This window comes from Vipera ursinii, assembly GCF_947247035.1.
Source record: "Vipera ursinii genome assembly, chromosome: Z".
Lineage (NCBI taxonomy): Eukaryota > Metazoa > Chordata > Lepidosauria > Squamata > Viperidae > Vipera > Vipera ursinii.
The window spans coordinates 22,517,717-22,537,746 of record NC_139517.1 but is presented as its reverse complement, the minus strand read 5'-3'; the positions used below and the strand labels follow the sequence as shown (position 1 = coordinate 22,537,746).

At 43.4% G+C, this 20,030-nt stretch overlaps 1 protein-coding gene across 7 annotated transcripts in view; it reads right to left on the bottom strand.

Annotated features, from left to right (window-relative positions):
• Positions 1–2,331, bottom strand: part of LOC310650316 (uncharacterized protein) — a 35,717-nt gene extending 33,386 nt beyond the window's left edge. For all 7 annotated transcript variants that reach the window (XM_083379190.1, XM_083379191.1, XM_083379193.1 and 4 more), the window contains exon 1: positions 2,178–2,331. The gene's annotated coding sequence lies outside the window, so the exon portion shown is untranslated. The remainder of the gene's footprint in view (positions 1–2,177) is intronic.
• Positions 2,332–20,030: the final 17,699 nt, after the last annotated feature.

Sequence of the window (20,030 nt, the reverse complement as noted above, 5' to 3'; positions counted from 1 at the left end):
GGCCTGGGCAGGAGTGGGACAGATCTGAGGGTCTCTGGCAGAAGGAGGGTCTCTGGGCCAAGGCCAAGGCAGCGGGGGCCGTTCCCTCACTGTTTCCAGGATGGCTTCGCGGGCCGCATGAAACCACTTTGCGGGCCGGATCTGGCCCCCGGGCCTTGTGTTTGACATGTCTGCATTAGATGGTAGTAAAGCACAAGTGACTATAAGCAGGGCCTTTAAATCCAGGAATGGGTACAACTGACCCATGCAACTGAGCAGCAGCTATGAGGCTAGGACAGGGGTAGGCAACCTTGGCTTTTTTATGGGTCATGGACTTCAACTCCCAGAATTCCTGAGCCAGCATGGCTGGTTCGGGAATTCTGGGAGTTGAAGTCCATGACTCATAAAAGAGCCAAGGTTGCCTAGCCCTGGGCTAGGAGAACCCCCAGAATGCCTTGGTGGAGCAGTGGGCTAATGCCTCCTTAAGTAACACCAGCTGCCTTCAATTAGTGCAGGTATGATTCCCACCAGGCTCAAGGTTGACTCAGCCTTCCATCCTTCTGAGATAGGTATAATGAGGACCCAGATTGTTGGGGGCAATAAGCTGACTTTGTAATAATGCCACTTGGAGGGGGGAAGCCCTAATAAGCAGGCATATACATAGAATGAAGGCTATTGCTAAGCACATTGATTTGTGCTTTAGATTGTAAGCCGCCCTGAGTCTTCGGAGAAGGGCGGGATATAAATGGGATTTTTTTAAAAATGCATAATAAGTTTGAAAAGATAGACACACTATTCAGAACCAAAGACAGAAACCCTCCAACTACTACATCTGGAAGACCCCAAACACATAACTACTTAGTTTTGGCAAGGTTTAACTACAGCCTGTTCTACGTGTTCAAACTTTGAATTTTAGAAGTCTTTAGAATTTATTTCTGGGCAAGTTTATATAGCAATCATGGCTAAGCTACAATCCTGTAGATACTCTTTCATGACTCTTTGTCATGTTGGAAGGAAAGTTGTCAATCAGCAATATAACAAATCAAATATTGATAATTAAATAACTTTTTATCCTTAGAGTATAGAACTGGGGCTCCTTACTAAGGCTTATTTCACAACAGAACCTAACGTTTATTACGCCATGTCTTAATTATGATTTATCAAAAACACTCCCAAGCAGCCTACTACCGGTAAAACAAACAGCTTACTACACTGAGTGGGGTTATACAAGGCATAAAGCACATGTTGGTTTAGCATATGAATGCAGCCCAAAACATTTAACTACAAGCCATCCTGGACAGAGGCAGTATCATTTTTAAAACAATTACAATTATATAAAGCCTTAAAAAATCGAGTTGCAAGAATTCTTCCTTTAAAGTGTAGGGAATAAAAAGGGAAGGAACAGCAACTTCCTCTAGTATACACTGCTAGAGAAAGGGGAAAAAATGCAAATGGAGACTTATCGGATAAAGTTGAAACCGAGAATCAGGAACCCTCAAAACTTTGAGGTTAAAAAACAAGCGCTAGTCATTTTTTTTTACTTCTGAGGGGAAAAAAAGGAAACACATGTTTCCTCTGCGTCCGTAACGGAAGCCTCTCGAGATGCAGGACTGCTTAACCGTCACAAAGCAAACTCAAAAGTTTGCCGATGAACAAACACAACTGTAATTTGAGCTATATACTAGCTAATAGAAACCAGAAGCCTTGATAATAGTCCCCAAACAAAACCTTTCTCCGGAAGGGCTTTAAAATCGAGCTTTTAATGCCAATACAATCAGTCTTTGACTTCTAGCAACGGCCTGGGCTAGAAAAATGACTTGCTATTGCCTGCGTCGTGGGACCGAGAGTGAGTGACCGGCACAATAAGACTCCTGGGCTCCCGCTTTCTAACTTGATGCTTTAACATCAGACTGGCTCTTGTGTTATCAGGCTTTAGCTACGGATTTGCCACAAAATACATATTTTCTAGTTTTAAAAAAATCCGGAGCCCGGTAGCACCTTCTCTGACAAACTTCATTCGAAGATATACGTTTTTCGCTATTCAGAGTCCCTAAGAATTGTTGTAATCACTGACTACCTTCAACTAGACTTAGAAGTGGCAGAAAAATGGGGAGGGCGGGAGAGGGGGTGAATTTATTCCAAAGAGTCAATATGAGTACACTGAGACGAAGAAGCGACCAATCTTTTTCGATCCTTACCTAATTTAAGCCCTTTCTTCTGAAGGGGGTCGGAGGAAGCTGAAAAAAAGAGAAAGAAAACAGAGTTTAGCAGCCGTAACAAAAAAACGCGCCCGAGCTCTTTCCTCTCGTTTCGTCATGTGATCACAAAGCAGGAACACGTGACCAGGTTCGGCCTCCTGCCCGGAGAAAAAGAGTTTGGCGTGGATGGGCGGTTCTTAGTCACCTGGAAATGTTAAAAGCACAATCAGAATCTTGAGATGGGGAAATAAAAGCCTGAAACACGCAGAGAATTCGGAGCAGCGTCACGTGAGGCATTGTATGCTACAAAAATTCGAACGGTTGCCAGCAAAAAGAGATAGCAAACTCGCTTCGTTGCTATTGAAGAGTTGACCGAAGTTTTGTACCCCGAAATTTTCCATTGCCCTTTTGGAGGAGGAGTTGAGGAATTGCTGGCCAGGTTCACATTTTGAGTTAAACTGAGTCACCTACGATTCTTTCGATTTTGCTTTACTGTGAAGCTAGCTTTTGTGGGTTGTAAACTGTGGCTTAAGGCTGAATTCCTTAGGCACCATTTGAGTTTGTTCAATCAAGGCATGCTTCTGCGCAGTTTGTGAATGCGGATGCCCATGCCCCGTGCAAATGTTTGAAATCTCATTATAAGTGATTTAAAACTACGTATTAAATATTCAGCACAGGGGATCGCAAATGACAAAAAACTTGGAGCAGTTAGAATAGAATACAGCTGGAAAGAACCTTGGAGGTCTTCTAGACCAGCCCCCTGCTCAACCAGGAGAACCTATACCATTTCAGACAAGTGACTGTTTAGTCTCTTCTTTAAAATACCAGTGATGGAGTGCCCACCATTTCTGGAGCAAGGTGTTCCACTGATTAATTGTCCTCACTGTTAGGAAGTTTCTACTTAATTCCAGGTTGCTTCTCTCTTTGGCCAATGGTGCTCTGGAGAATAGTTTGACACTGTCTTCTTTGTGGCAGCCCCTCAAATACTGGAATACCGCTATCATGTCACCTGTGTTTTTCTTTAGACTAGCCAAACCCAAGTCCTACAGTCATTCTTCATATGTTTTAGTCTCCAGGCCTTGGATCATCTTAGTTGCTCTTCTCTGAACATTTTCCAAAGTTAGTATTGGCTGTAAGAACAAATTAGTGTTCTCTATAAATACTGATATAAGTAAAAATATAAACAATAAGAAATGGCTGCACTGAACTGCTACTCCCTCCAAACCAGGAGTGCACAAAAAGTTTTCATTGATCATTTAAAATTTGGTGGCAACTTGTGGAGCTCTCTGAATATTCATATCTCAGGCTTTCCAAGAGTATATATAGGCCAGAATCACATGATCAGATCCGTGTATTAATCGTCTTAGTATATATGTGAATGAGGCAACCAAACCTTGGTTACAAAAATAATTGATCTTGGGCTGAATTCCAATGTATAGGCAGCAAAGAAATATAGAAAACTATTACATAATTCTTTGTGATATTCACAAAATTGTAGCCCAAATATGACAGTGAAAATCGTGAGAATCGCAATCTGCTCTTCCCAATTATCACTGTTAATAAAGTTGCCTTTACTGCAGGCATTGGCTGAGTATGAGGGGTTGTTAGTGCGTGGTTGTTTTTTTCAGATGTTTCATTATCCCAAACTAGGTCAGGGCTTTTCAACCTTTTCACCCATTGTACCACTTTTAGGATGTGGCAACATCCGAGTACCACCAATCGCCTAGCAAGGTGTCAAAAACTTGACCAAAAAAAAAAGTAAAAAAGTGATGAAGTACAGGTAGTCCTCAACTTACAACAGTTCACTTAGTGACTGTTTGAAGTTACAATGGCACTGAAAAAAGTTCCCCCCAAGCCACAGCCGAGCAAGACACCTGCCTGCCCGCCCGGCAGCACTCTTCCTCCTGTCCAAGGTTTTCATTGTTGTGAGCATTCCTGTTGAGAATTGGCGGGTAGGGTGGGGTGTGTGTGTGGTTTTTATTTTTTCCCCCTCTGCTGGGTGGTTGCAGCAGGTTTTGGTCACTTCACATGATCCTGGGACACTGTGACCATCATAAATACGAATCAGTTGCCAAGCATCTGAATGTAAATCACAAGACCCTGGAGATGCTGCAACTTTCCAGCTGATCGGTGCCTCTGGGCTCAGCAGAAGCGCCAGGATCAGTGTTGAGCTCCAGCTGGAGCCTGGCACTGATCCTGGCGCTTCCAATGAGCCCTGACAGCCCTGCAGCTCCAGCTATCTCTCGCTCAGGCTTGTGAGGTGCTGCCACCAGTTCAGCTCATTCCCCTCCCCCGCTACCACTTTTCTAGGATGGTTGCGTACCACCTGCTAGGTGCCAATGTACCACAAGTGGTACCCGTACCACTGGTTGAAAAGCCCTGAACTGGTAACATCAGTACTGTTGGCTAAGTTTATACAACACACTAGACGGTGCAATTGGTACTTTATGGGACAGGAACATGATGCAAACCCAGGTAGCAGAGCTAGTTTATAGTTCCATGCACTGTGCAAATCCAGTGGACTAAGCTAATGAAAGAATTTGCAGACACAATAGACTATGCTGTAATTGATTAACGTATTTCTAAATCGAGCTTTATGATTTAGAATCCTGTAGCTTATAGAGAGGCAATGCAGGTTCAACTTAACTATTGATTTAAAGTTATAATAGCACTGCAAAAGTGACTTACAACCAGACCTCACACTTATAACTGCCACAATATCCTCCCCAGTCATGTAATCAGAATTTGATTGCTTGACATCTGGCATGTATTTGCAATGTTTACGGTGTCCTGGGGTCACATGATCACCATTTACAATCTTCCCAGCCTGCTTCTGGCAAGCAAAGTCAATAGGGAAAACTTTAAAGACTGAATGATTCACTGAACAACTGCAATGACTCCCTTAACAACTGTGGCAAAAAGATAATAAATAAGGCATGAGTCATTTAACAACTACTTCGCTTAACAACAAAATTCTGATCTCAATTGTGGACGTAAGTCAAGGATTACCTATAGCCACTATTTCTGCTGTACCATGGGATTGAAACATTTACTGCTTCAGCAGTTGGCCACTGGGTGGCAACAGGAGGAATAAACCAGTTTTGTATTTAGTATAATAAGTAAACTACTTTTGAGCTCTCAATTGAAATTATTTGTATTTTTCCTGTAGCAGTCAGGCTTAGTGTAAGTAAATTAGAATCTGGAAATGTACTGTAGCAAAAGGCTTCAAATACTAAGTTAGATAAAGCTTATTAGAAGGTGTTGTGTATGTAAATAGTTATTAACAAGGCAAGTAAGAGATTGCAAACACATTGCAGCTTAGCAAGGTTCAGAGCGGGAAATTAAGGTGCAATCATTGGACGCCACAACCTAGGAGCGGGAAAAGAGACTCCATTGATTGGTTACCGTTCAAACGCTTTCTCTATAAAAGGGTTGCAACATTTGACAGTTGACAGTTGACTTTGTGTATTCAATAAACTCGTTCATTGTTAAACCACTCTGAGTCCTCGTCAATTAGAACCAAACAACTGGCGACGAAGGTGGGATTGACAGAAGACCAGAGAATTGGCGGAATTGTCGCGAAAGGCGGCAAATTCAGAGCGAGTCACAGTCAACCGAGCGGCCGCGGCAGAATAAGAAAAAAATTCTCCGAATGGCGCAAATCGGGTCATTGAAGGAATTCGACCCAAACTTCCCCGAAGATTGGGAAGAATACATCGGTCAAGTCGAAGGGTTCCTGTTAGTGAACGGAATCACAGACGACCGAAAAAAAAGCGGCGGCATTATTGACGATCTGCGGCACACCGGTCTACAGAGTCGCTGTCGGACTGTGTCAACCGCAACCAGTCTCTAGCGTGCCTTATGCCGACCTCCTCGCCAAATTAAAGGTCCACTTTACACCCCGAAGGTCCGAACTCTTTTGGCGGCGCATCTTCGAAAAGAGGAATCAGAGACCGGGAGAGTCCATACAAAAATTTGTCGCTGCCGTCAGGGAAGCCGCAGTACGATGTAAATACGATAATTTAGAAATAAGAATTCGGGACAGAGTAGTACTGGGCTTGCGGGATGAACAACTACAAAACAGAATAATCGCCAAACCCACCGGCGATTTGCAGGAAGTGCTCGACGAACTTCTAACTTACGAGTCAACCGGGTATCGCGACCCCCCCCCGCAGTAGCATGGCAGCAGCGCCCGAGATCAACCAAGAGGGCTATGTGGACTGCGGGGAGGTGGACCAGCAGTGGGAGGAAGAGATCGCCGAAGTCTCCAGGCGATTTGGAAAGATGGCACCAAGACAACCCAGAAACGAGGGGCCCGAACCTGGCCGCCGTCAACAACTCGCAACTCCGCAAAGACAACCGACCGGGGCACAACGACCGTGGCGGGACACCGCAACCAGACCGCGCGACAACGATAGCCAGAACCGATGCGGCAGCTGCGGCGGCAACCATCCCCGCGCCTCCTGCCGATTCCGTACCGCCAAGTGCAGGGCATGCGGCAAGACCGGCCACATCCAGGCCATCTGCAGAAACCGCGCTCGCGACAACCGTCTGAACGAAGTCGATGTGTGGCCTGAGGGTAAGGTAACCCCTAATGCTAGTGGCAAGGAGACCCCTAAAAACCGGGTTAAAATTCCAAATCTAGGGGAGGTGGCGCGAATCAATCGGAGAAGGCTGGGAAATGGTCACAATTTTCCGGATGGAAAATTAAAAATCACAGTCCTTCTGCAAGGGGTCCCTTGCAGAATGGAAATTGACTCAGGGGCTTCAGTGTCGATAATTTCCACTGAAACCCTTGAGAGAATTGAACAAAGAAGTGGAAAAAGAAATCCACTTAGTCCAACAAATATTCAATTAACGGACTTTCAAAAAAGTCCAATAAAAGTAAAAGGAAAGACCAGCCTTAGTGTAAAATTTAAGGGGTTTAAGGGGGTCTTAGAACTAATAGTTACAGAGGGGAATAGGACTAGCTTAATCGGACTTAATTGGTTCCCTGCCCTGGGAATTTGGATCGGGGGAATAAATTCAGTGATTAAAAATAAGACCCTCGAATCCGTCTGCAATGAATTTGCAGACGTATTCGATGGGTCTCTGGGCATGTACAAAGGGCCCCCCATTAACTTCAACCTAGACCCCTCAGTAAAACCAATCAGGCTTAAGGCCCGAAGGGTACCTTTTGCCTTAAAGGGAAAAATTGAGGCCGAGCTCGACCGGCTTGTAGGCCAAGGAGTATTAGAACCTGTTGAGGGCGGTTTGTGGGAAACGCCGATTGTCACACCCCTCAAACCCAATGGGGATGTGAGAATCTGCGCTGACTACAAAGCCACCCTCAACATTGGAATGAAAAAGCATGCTTACCCAGTCCCGACGGTGAAGCAGGTCCTCGCCACGATCCAGGACGCCGCCATCTTCGCCAAGCTAGACTTGGCGCATGCGTACTTACAGTTGACTGTTTCTAAAGAGGCTGCAGAGGCACAGACGATCGTTACCCACAAGGGGGCGTTCCGAGTCCACAGACTGCAATTTGGAATTGCAGCAGCTCCAGGCATCTTCCAAGAAGTGATGGAGAGGACCTTAAAGGGCATACCTGGAGTATGCCCTTACTTCGATGATGTCCTAATAGCTGGAAAGGATGAAGGAATGTTAGTAGAGCGGCTGGAACAGGTACTGGGTAGATTTAGGAAGGCTGGATTGAAACTAAAGAAGGAAAAATGTAGCATAGGGGTTAAATCCACTGATTTTTTGGGGTTCAGGATTGACAAAAGTGGAATCCACCCTACCCCTGAAAAAATTAAAGCAATCAAAGGGGCCCCAGAACCAAGGAACAAGGCGGAACTACAGGCCTTCCTTGGCTTGGTAAATTTTTACCACACGTTTGTGCCACACAAGGCTGCCATTGCAGAACCCTTACACAGACTCTTAGATAAGAAGACCCCTTGGCAGTGGCAGAACAAGCACAAAGTGAGTTTCCAAACTTTAAAAGACATCCTTTCTAGTAATTCAACTGTAACCCACTTTATAGAAAACAAACCAATCTACCTGGCGTGCGATGCTTCGCCATATGGCGTAGGGGCTGTGATCAGCCACTTAGACAACCAAGGAATACAAAGACCCATTGCATACTACTCCCGCACACTAACCAAGGCAGAGCGGAACTATGCGCAAATAGACAGGGAGGCATTAGCCATAGTGGCAGGAGTTAAAAAGTTCCACAACTACCTGTATGGTAGGAACTTTACTATACTGACGGACCACAAACCCTTGCTGGGACTGTTTACCACAGATAAACAGACTCCCCAAATTATGTCACCCAGGATGCTGAGGTGGTCCATTTTCCTCTCAGCATACTCATTTTCCCTCCAATACAGACCAGGTAAGGACATGGGTCATGCAGACGCTCTTAGCAGATTGCCCCTAAGCACAACAGAGGAGGACCCTGCCCCAGTGGGACAAATAATGTCCCTACAGGACATTCCTGATTTGCCCTTAACTGCAAAAGACATTGCTGAGGCAACCAATAAGGACCTCACCTTAAGGAGAGTAATGGCCTGGGTCATGAGCGGTTGGCCTAACGCCAAACCGGACGAAATATACAGTCCATATTTCAGAAGGAAAGATGAACTGTCAGTTCATTTGGGATGCTTACTCTGGGGAACTCGTGTAGTTATTCCAGGAATCCACAAATCAGCTATTCTACTAGAATTGCATGAGGGACATCCTGGAATAGTAAGGATGAAGGCGTTGGCTAGGAGTCACTTGTGGTGGCCAGGACTGGACAACGACATTGAGGAATGTGTTGCCAATTGCCATCTGTGCCAACGTTCCAGGCCTGAACAACAACATATCCGCACACATAAATGGGAACAAGCTAGGAATCCTTGGTCCAGGATTCATATTGACTTTGCTGGACCCTTCCAAGGGTTAACGTTCCTAGTAGTGGTTGACAGCTACTCTAGATGGCTAGAGGTAGTACCGGTCAGTTCAGTAACTTCAGGCAGAACAATACAGGCATTAAGGGGCCTCTTTGCCACTCACGGGTTGCCGGATTTAATTGTGTCTGATAATGGGCCACAATTCACATCTATTGAATTTCAGGATTTCCTCAAGGCCAACTCGATTAAGCACAAGACTTCAGCACCCTTCCACCCCTCCACCAACGGATTGGCTGAAAGAAATGTGAGGACCACGAAGGACGCTTTAAAAAGAATTATTCGAGGTGACTGGCATCAGAGACTGGCAGAGTTCTTGTTGGCTCAGCACACGACCCCATGTTCTACTACAGGGAAAAGTCCAGCTGAAATGAGGTGGGGCAGGAGACTATCCACCAAATTGGACAGATTGCACCCTGACAGACTGCAAACAAACATTGAATTTGACATTCCTAACAGAACATTTAAAGTGGGGGATTTGATCTGGGCCAGAAACTATGCCCAAGGGGACAAATGGATTCCAGGGGTGGTGACTGAAATCTTAGGTCCCCTGTCGTACACTATTGAGGGGGAAGGGAACAGGATCTGTAAAAGACACATAGACCAGCTGAGGAAAAGATCTAGTGGTTGTGTGCCAGTTGAGGGGGACCAAAACATAGTAGGGGGAAACAGTACAGATAACAACAGGCCAGAGAGTGGCGTAGAGGATGGGCAAAATGACTCATCCCCTCGTACCCAACAACAACAATTCAGTCAAATTGAATGGGAAATACCCCTGCGAAGTAGGCCAGTGACCACTGAATTACAAACACAAACTAATACACAAGACAGCACATCTGAAGCCAGTAACCCAGAGCCCAGGCCCAGCAGTGACAAGCAGCCAAGCAGTCAACCAGGAAGAGGGGTCCCTAGCAGCCAAAGTAACAGATACCCTTCTAGAATACATAGGCCACCAAAATACCTAAAGGATTTTGTAAAGAAATAACATCAACTGGGGGGTAAGGGGTGTTGTGTATGTAAATAGTTATTAACAAGGCAAGTAAGAGATTGCAAACACATTGCAGCTTAGCAAGGTTCAGAGCGGGAAATTAAGGTGCAATCATTGGACGCCACAACCTAGGAGCGGGAAAAGAGACTCCATTGATTGGTTACCGTTCAAACGCTTTCTCTATAAAAGGGTTGCAACATTTGACAGTTGACAGTTGACTTTGTGTATTCAATAAACTCGTTCATTGTTAAACCACTCTGAGTCCTCGTCAATTAGAACCAAACAGAAGGTATACTCCTCAGTCAGCATTTTGGTCCACTAGCCATACAGGTAGTCCCCAACTTACAACTACAGTTGCAATTTCTGTTGTGGTTGCCAAGTGAGTCATGTCACCGGGCCCAATTTTACAATATATTTTGCCGGTCATTTATTTTATTTTATTTTATTTATTTATTTATTTATTTAAACAAATCTGGTTTCCTCCATTGACTTTACTCGTCAGAAGCTACCTGAAAGTTTGCAAATGGCAATCTTGGACGCTGCGATTTTCATAACTGCATGCCAGTCAACCAAGAGCCTGAATTGCGATCATGTGACCACAGGGATCCTGCGACTGTTCTATCATAACTCACTTTTTTCAGTGCCATGGCACATTCAAATGGTTATTAAGTAAATGGCTGTAAGTTGAAGATTGTCTCTATTCTGAATTTTCATCACAGGTTTTTCTATGATTAACTTGCCTATTACAGACAGTCCTCAATTTACAACCATTTGTTTAACCCAGGGGTGTCAAACTCAATTTCATGGAGGGCCGCATCAGCATTGCGGTTGCCCTCAGGGGGCCGCGTGAGTGTGGCCTGGGTGGGTGTGGCCTACTGGGTGGGCGTGGCTAGAGTGCGTATGGCCTACTGGGTGGGTGTGGCCAGCTCTACATCGTTCGCATCAAGGGTGCCTATGGGGGCCTGGGAAGGAGTGGGACAGATCTGAGGGTCTCTGGCAGGAGGAGGGTCTCTGGGCCGGGGCCAAGGCAGCGGGGGCCGTTCCCTCACTGTTTCCAGGATGGCTTCGCGGGCCGCATGAAACCACTTCGCGGGCCGGATCCGGCCCCCGGGCCTTGTGTTTGACATGTCTGGTTTAACCATTGTTCAAAGTTAAGTGACACTGAAAAAAGTGATTTATGACCATTTTTTACACTTATGTTGTACGATAACCATGGTCACGTGATCAGAATTTGGGTGCTTGGCAACTGGCATGTATTTGCGAAGATTGTGGTGTCCTGGGGTCATGTGATCACCATTTGCAACCTTCCCCCAGCTAGCTTCCTGTAAGCAAAGTCAAGATGGGAAGCTAGTTTTATTTACCAACAGCATGATTCACTTAACAGTTGTGGCAAAAATAGATGGTAAAATGGAATGAAATTCACTCAACAACTTCAGTAAGAGGAATTTTGGGCTCAACTGTGCCATAAGTGGAGGAATACCTGTATTCAATTTGTTGTGTTCGGTACGGCGACAGATGACTCGGAGACAGTGCTTAGGGACCGACAGTGTCCGGCCACAGCCCCCTTGGCCGGTGCACTCTGAGGCTGGTGAGTTGATTACCTATCCAAGCAGCAGCTGGAGGCAGACGCACAGGGGGGAAGGCAGGCAATCTGGATGTGCTGTGCAATTGCCTGGCTCATGGGAGGCTCACGCAGCGGCACCAGCAGCAAGTGAAGGCAGAGGCATGGGGGGGGAGGTAGGCGATCCCAGTGTACTGTGTGGCTGCCTGCCCTGTCACGGTTACAGGCAAGCAGAGAAAGTGGGACGGAGTGGGATGGAACTTGGAAAATCTTTCAAAAAAAGGTGCCGGAACTCCATTCAGGTGAGTTCTATGACAAAAAAAGCACTTTATGCTTAACCGTATTATTTTCAACTTGTGTTTAGGAATGCAAAGCTGTTCCGTTGATTGATATATCAAATGGTGTTTCTTTTTCTTCTCAGCACAGGAAGCCTTATGATAACCATAGTTGCTAACTGGTAGCTTGGAATGTCATGGGAGAACACATGTATAAACCATAACCCTGTATTTCCATGAATATTGGAACGTGGCACCACACTCTTTTTCTTAGAAAAAAGAGAGAACTTCTCTATAGGTAGGCTTTGCACTTGTGTTGCTAATTATTTAACCTTCTACAGCCTTTAAGTATAATTAGTACTGGGCTTTAATTGCTTTATTTTATTGTTTCTTTGGAGGTGCTGTTAGATTTTTATACTCAATGTTTTCTGTAACAGCTCAAGGTAGTGTTTAGAGCACTTTCAGTTTCCCCTATAAGCGGATCACCACATAGTCTCTCAGAAAGTTTCCACTGAATGTGCGCTTGATCTCCCTGATTGCCTTGGAAAAACACCTCAACATGTAAGTGATACAATTATAATTCCTACTAGTAATAAAGGATTGTTCTGAGCAGAGACAACTGCGTTTGTAGATTCTGCCAGGCCATGCTTTGCATTAAACAAGTGTTTACTGAAATTAAAATGGTTGCTTTCATACCTAATGCTAAGGTATAATTTATAGTTTACTACCATGCAGGTGGTCCTCAGTTTACAGCAGTTCATTTAGTGACCATTTGAAGTTACAACAGCACTGAAAAAAGTGACATGACCATTTTTCACACTTATGACCATTACAGCGTCCCCATGATCAAAATTCAGATGCTGGGCAACTGACTCATATTTATGATGGTTGCAGTGTCCTGGGCAACCTTCTGACAAGCAAAGTCAGTGGGGAAATCTGATTCACTTAACAATCCCTTTACTAAATTAACAATAGTGATTCACTAGCAAGAAAGGTCATAAATGGGGCAAAACTGTCTCACTAAGCAACATAAATTTTGGGCTCAGTTGTGGTTGTCTATCGAGGACTATAAAGATCAGTTACTCAACCTTGACAACTTTAAGCCATGGACTTCATTATGCTGGCTGGGGAATTCTGGCAGTTGAAATCCACATATCTTAAAATTATCAGGGTTGAGAAACACTGATATAGATGATGCTAAGCCAGATCCAAACAGACTATTTTAGTTGATTGTGCTGTATCAGCCTAACTGATGCTAGAGAGGAAGAGGAAAAACATGTTAGTGATGGTAAAAATCTAAAAGAAATAATATTAATAGATATTAAAGCTACAGCATATGCAAAAGGAAGACAGAGTTTTTAAAGCACAGCTATTCTAGTTAATTAATACCTGGAGTGTGGGAGAAGAAACCATTGTCCTCAATCCAGAAGGCTCAAAAATACATGCTAATTTTTCACACCAACAGTTTAATATAGATGTCCAATATTAATTAGTCTTCTTTTCTTTTACAGCACTGTGATATGCAGAAAATAAGGGAATCATTGGAGATGGGCTGATAATGGGGGGAAGGCAAAATGGTAGCTGTGGCTATTTGATTGAAGCCTCACTTGTTTTAACACGTGCATGCAAAATAAAAGAGCTAGGCCACTATTTTGACTTTTGTAACTTGCTGACAAGTGTCCCAGAGTAGATCCTTTATTTTCCTTTTTGTGGAGGGCAGAGCAGCGACTTGAGACAGTTTTGATTTCTGGTGACTACCTAGGTGAGTCCTTGCAGTATTCTTGGCAATATTTTTAGAAGTGGCTTGTCAATTCCTAGGGCTGAGAGAAAGTGACTGGCCCAAAGCACCTAGCTGGCTGCTGTATGGCAAAGGCAGGCCTGGAACTCAAATAGTCCTGTTTTTTGGACTAGTGCTTTACCACTCAGCAAACTAGCTCTCTTTTACAATCTACTATTATCCATTAAAACTTCATCTGCATAATGCAAAAAGTTAAGTGAAGCCTTTGATGATCTTGAGGAATCCTAATTATAGACCCTTTTCAATACAGTGGTACCTGCTTGCTTATGTGTGAATATCAGTAGAGGCAATACCGACAGTATTATCTTTCGTCTGTAAGATAAGATCATTAGGCTGTGTCACTGTTTCTCAGTTTCAGTAACTTTAAGATGTGTAGGCTTTAACTCTCAGAATTTCCTAGCCAACCTGGCTGGGGAATTCTGGCAATTGAAGTACCCACATGTTCAAACAATAAAGTTGAGACAAAACTGACAAAACTGATGTGAAATTAAATAAATCAGACCACAAATACAGAATTAGTCACAGAATGTTAACCAACAAAGTAAATAGTTTTATGAGGAAAAAACTGGAAATTATTTTGTCAAGAGGTGTGGGAAGCTCATATTATTACACAGGAGCAACATTCTAGCTATTGCAAAGAAGCATCACAACTGAAGATGTAGAGCTTGAAAAGAGAATCAAATGAGCATCTTACTAAAAAGTGGGTGGGGTGGGCAAGTAGGAAATTGTGGGAATATAAGATTGGCATTGGCTGAAATTGTCATTTTCTTATCGGGTCTTTGCAGCTGTGCCTTAAACAGCTACCTAGTAGGCAGAAATAAGCAGAGAACAGAAGAGAATAAACTGTATATCCTAGTTACATGTAGAAACAGTTTATCCTAGCAAGGGCTCCATACTTTTGTCCTTTGTAAAGGAAGAAGCTTAAATTAATATTTAAAGATTTATCATGGGAGGGTGGATATAAGTAAGAAAAAGAAACAGGAAATGGATTATCAGTGTTACATAGTAATGGAAAATAGAGTACCTACATCTAGCAACCATTCAGGTAGACTTCAACTTACAACTTGCAACCATTTATTTAGCAACTGTTTAAAGTTACAGTGACGCTGAAAAAAATCTTACTTCACAGTGATCACCCTCAGTACTGCTATATCTCCCAGGATTCCTCACCATTAGAGAGATTGGTTGAAACTCCTGGAACATGTAGTTTAGCAATATTTTGGAAGTCCATAGATTCTATCCCTAAAGGTAACAGTCCTTCCTACCATGGTCCTTTTTGTCTAGCATTGAACATTTAGATATTTTGCCTCTGAACATGGAAATTACATTTAGCTCTCATGATTCATCAGAGTCAATTGTTACTAGGTTGGCTGCATTCAAATCCCTTCCCTTTTCATAGATTGTCAAAGAAAATAAATAACATGCTGTTACAAATTTGTGTAGCTCCTAAAAATGGACAAATTGATTAAAATGCATTGATAGGTCTACATATAATTTATATACTGCTAAAACTCATGTTTGTCTGTGTACCTTCGCTCCTTCCGACGTGATCTAAAAACCTATTTGTTTGAACAAGCTGACCTGGTCTGATGGGTTTGGGTTTTAATTATTGTTTTTAAGTAATTTATTTATTGTATTTGGGCACTATGGTTTAATCTGTTCTTAATTTTTGTATTTTGGTATTTTAGTATTTATTGCCCTGTTCACCGCCCTGAGTCCTTCGGGAGAAGGGCGGTATACAAATTAAATTGAATAAAAATAAATAAAGAATAAATAACCTTTAGCTGGGCAAAACAATACACCTTAGGACAAGAATTTTTGAAACATACTACAGAATGTGCCCAAAATCCAGAACCCATAATTCCTGTGGAATTTTATAAAACATTTTATGTCATAAAAATTATCACATTTTATCACAAGTATTGTAAACATTTCTAATATTTGTGCTATGCAGTTCAATATGGGCTATTATCAACTTGATACATCTATAAATATGCCTTTTATTTTTAAGAACTTTTCTAGTGCGGCAGTACTTTAGAAACTCTGCCATTAGTAAGGCAATATCTTTGAAACTTTGACTGAACAAGTCATAGGGTGATTATTAAAATTCAACCAATTTTACTCTGCCTCTTGAATTAATAGGTATCTCACCTTTTTCGGTTGTTCCATCTTTATAATAATAATAAAGTTGGAAGGGACCTTGGAGGTCATCTAGTCCAACCCCCTGCTCAGGCAGGAAACCTTATAACATTTCAGGCAAATGGCTGTCCAGTCTCTTCTTAAAAACCTCCAGTGTTGGAGCATTCACCACCTCTGGAGGCAGGTTGTTCCACTGGTTAATTGTTCTAACTGTCAGGAAGTTTCTCCTTAGTTCTAGGTTGCTTCTCTCCTTGACTAGTTTCCATCTGTTGCTTCTTGTCCTGCTTTCAGGTGCTTTGGAGAATAGTTTGACTCCCTCTTCTTTGTGGCAGCCCCTGAGATATTGGAACACTGCTATCATGTCACCCCTCACCCTTCTCTTCATTAAACTACACATACCCAATTCCAGCAACCGTTCCCTATATGTTTTAGCCTCCAGCCCCCTAATCATCTTTGTTGCTCTTCTCTGTACCCTTTCTAGAGTCTCAACATCTTTTTTACATCGTGGTGACCAAAACTGGATGCAGTATTCCAGGTGTGGCCTTACCAAGGCATTGTAAAGTGGTATTAGTACTTCACGTGATCTTGATTCTATCCCTCTGTTAATGCAGCCTAACACTGTGTTGGCTTTTTTGGCAGCTGCAGCACACTGCTGGCTCATATTGAAGTGATTGTCTGCTAAGACTCCGAGATCCCTCTCACAGTTACTACTATTGAGCAAGGTACCACCTATACTATACCTATGCATCTTCATTAACCTTGATTTTTGCTGACAGCATCTTGGATGGTGTAAATATAATAATTTTGAACACAGCAGGCCTCCCAATCTTGTCTGTCTTTCGTTGTCTTTCTATTTCATAATAAGCTGGCAAGTATCTGATGGTGTCTTAGCTGAGATAGTAATTTTTCTCATATTCCAGAGAAGATGGCATTTTCTCTTTTTCTGATTACTTTCTCATTCCATTTCCCTTCTTCCAACTGTCTTTGTCTTTTGTAACTCTTCTTTTTTACTTCTAGCAACTGCCTCCCAATATCAGTTTTTAGGACTTTTTCCAGTTTACATAGTATGAATGTGTTAACTGTATACATCCTGTTACACTTAAATTCATGTCTACCAGTATTGTTCTAATTAAAAAAAAATAGAAGACTCTTACAATGAGACATTGCAAACCTTTCAATTTCCTCTGTCAATGAGTACTGAAAACTGAAAGAAAATTTTTCTACTCTCTGGGGATAAGAAACAAGATGATAATTGTAGTGTGAGACCTGAAACAGGCATATCAGAATTTTTTTTAAAACTCCAGTTCTTCTCAATTAATCTGTGTGTATCATTTATGACACTAACCACTCCGTAGCACTGAGCTCCCTGTTCCTGGACCCCAAAATATCCTTGCTGTTATGTCAGTAGCTTTGTTGCAAATATGTCAGTAGCTGGTTGCAAAGAAGGTTCCTTGAAGCGGGAGATTCTGGTGCAGCTATTGGTTAAAGTTGTAAAGGCGGGAAAACCCGGACTTATGATTGGATACAGTTTAAACAGCTCGAGTATAAAAGCCTGACTTATTTTGACAGTTGTCAGTTGACATATGTGTATTGAATAAACCTTTTTTGCTGTTAACCTCTCTGAGTCATTCGTCTGCCTGAACCAAACAACTGGCGACGAAGGTGGGATAGACGGCGGACTAGAGAAGGATCGGCGGAACAGCTGCGCGTAAGGCGGTAATTTTAAAAAGAATTCACAGTCAACCACAAGCGGCCGCGGCGGAATCAACAAACCTCCGAATGGCGCAAATTGGGTCCTTAAAAGAATTCGATCCAAACTTCCCAGAGGACTGGGAAGAATATGTGGGACAGGTCGAAGGGTTTTTGCTCGTTAACGGCATAACCGATGACCGAAAAAAGGCGGCTGCCTTACTAACCATTTGCGGCACACCTGTGTATCGGGTTGCTGTGGGACTTTGTCAACCATTGCCGGTATCTAGTGTTCCGTATGCCGATTTATTGGCCAAATTAAAAGTACACTTTGGCGGTGCATTTTCGAAAAACGGAATCAGAGACCGGGCGAGTCAATCCAAAAATTCGTTGCTGCAGTCAGAGAAGCAGCGGTACGGTGCAAGTATGACAACTTAGAAATAAGAATGCGGGACAGAGTGGTGCTGGGCTTGCGAGACGAACAATTACAAAATAGAATTATCGCTAAGCCCACCGGTGACTTGCAAGAAGTACTCGACGAACTCTTGACTTATGAATCCACCGGGTATCGCGACCCCCCCCCCGAAATAGCATGGCCGTTTCTACCGAAATAAATCAAGAAAGCCTTGTGGACTGCGGGGAGGTGGACCAACAATGGGAAGCCGACATTGCCGAAGTCACCAGACGGTTTGGAAAAATGGCGGCAAAACCATCCTGAAGCAACGGACCTGAACCGAGTCGTCGATTCCAAACAACCACACCACAACGACAACCAACAACAACCCAACGACAACTGAGAGACACTGCAATGAGACCGCGCGACAGCGACAACAGATGCGGTAGCTGCAGGGGCAATCATCCCCGAGCAACTTGCAGATTCCATTCTGCCAGATGCAGATTGTGCGGGAAGACCGGCCACATTCAAGCCATTTGCAGGGGCCGTGCACGTGACAATCGTCTACACGAAGTCGACGTTTGGCCCGAAGGTAAGGTAACCCCTTACTATAGTGGCAAAGAGACCCCGAGACCTTGGGCTCAATACCCGAACCGCGGGGAGGTGGCGCGAGTCAATCACAGTAGAAAGGGAAAAATTAACAATATTTGGGGATCAAAATTAAAAATTGTAGTCCAGTTGCAAGGAATTCCTTGCAAAATGGAAATCGATTCTGGGGCCTCAGTGTCCATAATATCCAGTGAAACCCTTAAAAAGATTGAACTAAAAAGTGGCCGAAAGATTCCACTTAGTTCAACCAAAATTCAATTGGCCGATTTCCAAAAAACCCCAATAAAAATTAAGGGAAAAGTTACCCTTAGAGTTAAATATAAGGGGTTTAATGGAGCACTAGATTTAATAGTTACAGAAGGCCATAGAACTAGTTTAATAGGCCTTAACTGGTTCCCTGCCCTGGGAATTTGGGTAGGGGGAATAAACACAGTTATTAATAATAAGACCCTCAAATCAGTCTGCGATGAATTCGCAGACGTATTTGATGGGTCTTTGGGTAAATATAAAGGGCCCCCAATTAATTTTAATTTAGACCCATCGGTTAAACCCATCAGGCTTAAGGCCCGAAGGGTGCCTTTCGCCCTTAAGCAAAAAATCGAGGCTGAGCTCGATAAGCTTGTAGGCCAAGGCGTTCTAGAACCGGTCGAGGGTGGTTTGTGGGAGACGCCGATCGTCACACCCCTTAAACCTAATGGGGATGTGAGGATCTGCGCTGACTACAAAGCCACCCTGAACCTCGGAATGAAAAAACATGCTTACCCGTCCCGACGGTGAAGCAGGTCCTCGCCACGATACAGGACGGCGCCATATTTGCCAAGTTAGACTTGGCGCAGGCGTATTTGCAACTTACTGTTTCCAGGGAGGCTGCTGAAGCTCAAACTGTTGTTACCCACAAGGGGGCGTTCCGAGTCCACAGACTGCAATTCGGTATTGCAGCAGCTCCAGGCATCTTCCAGGAGGTGATGGAGAGGACCTTAAAGGGCATACCTGGTGTATGCCCTTACTTTGATGATGTTCTAATAGCTGGAAGGAATGAAGAAATATTAGCTGAGCGTCTGGAACAGGTATTGGAAAGATTTAGGGGGGCTGGACTTAAATAAGGATAAATGCTGTATTGGGGTTAAATCCACAGAATTTTTAGGATTCAGGATAGATAAAAATGGAATTCACCCTACACCTGATAAAATTAAGGCAATTAAATTGGCACCAGAACCAAAAAAACAAGGCTGAATTACAAGCCTTTTTAGGATTAGTTAACTTTTATCATACATTCTTGCCTCATAAAGCTGCCATAGCAGAACCACTACATAAACTATTAGATTAAAAAAACCCATGGCAGTGGCAGGATAAACATAGAGTCAGTTTTCAAACATTAAAAGATATTCTTTCAAGCCAATCCACAGTAACTCATTTTATTGAGAATAAACCAATCTATTTAGCTTGTGATGCTTCACCTTATGGTGTGGGG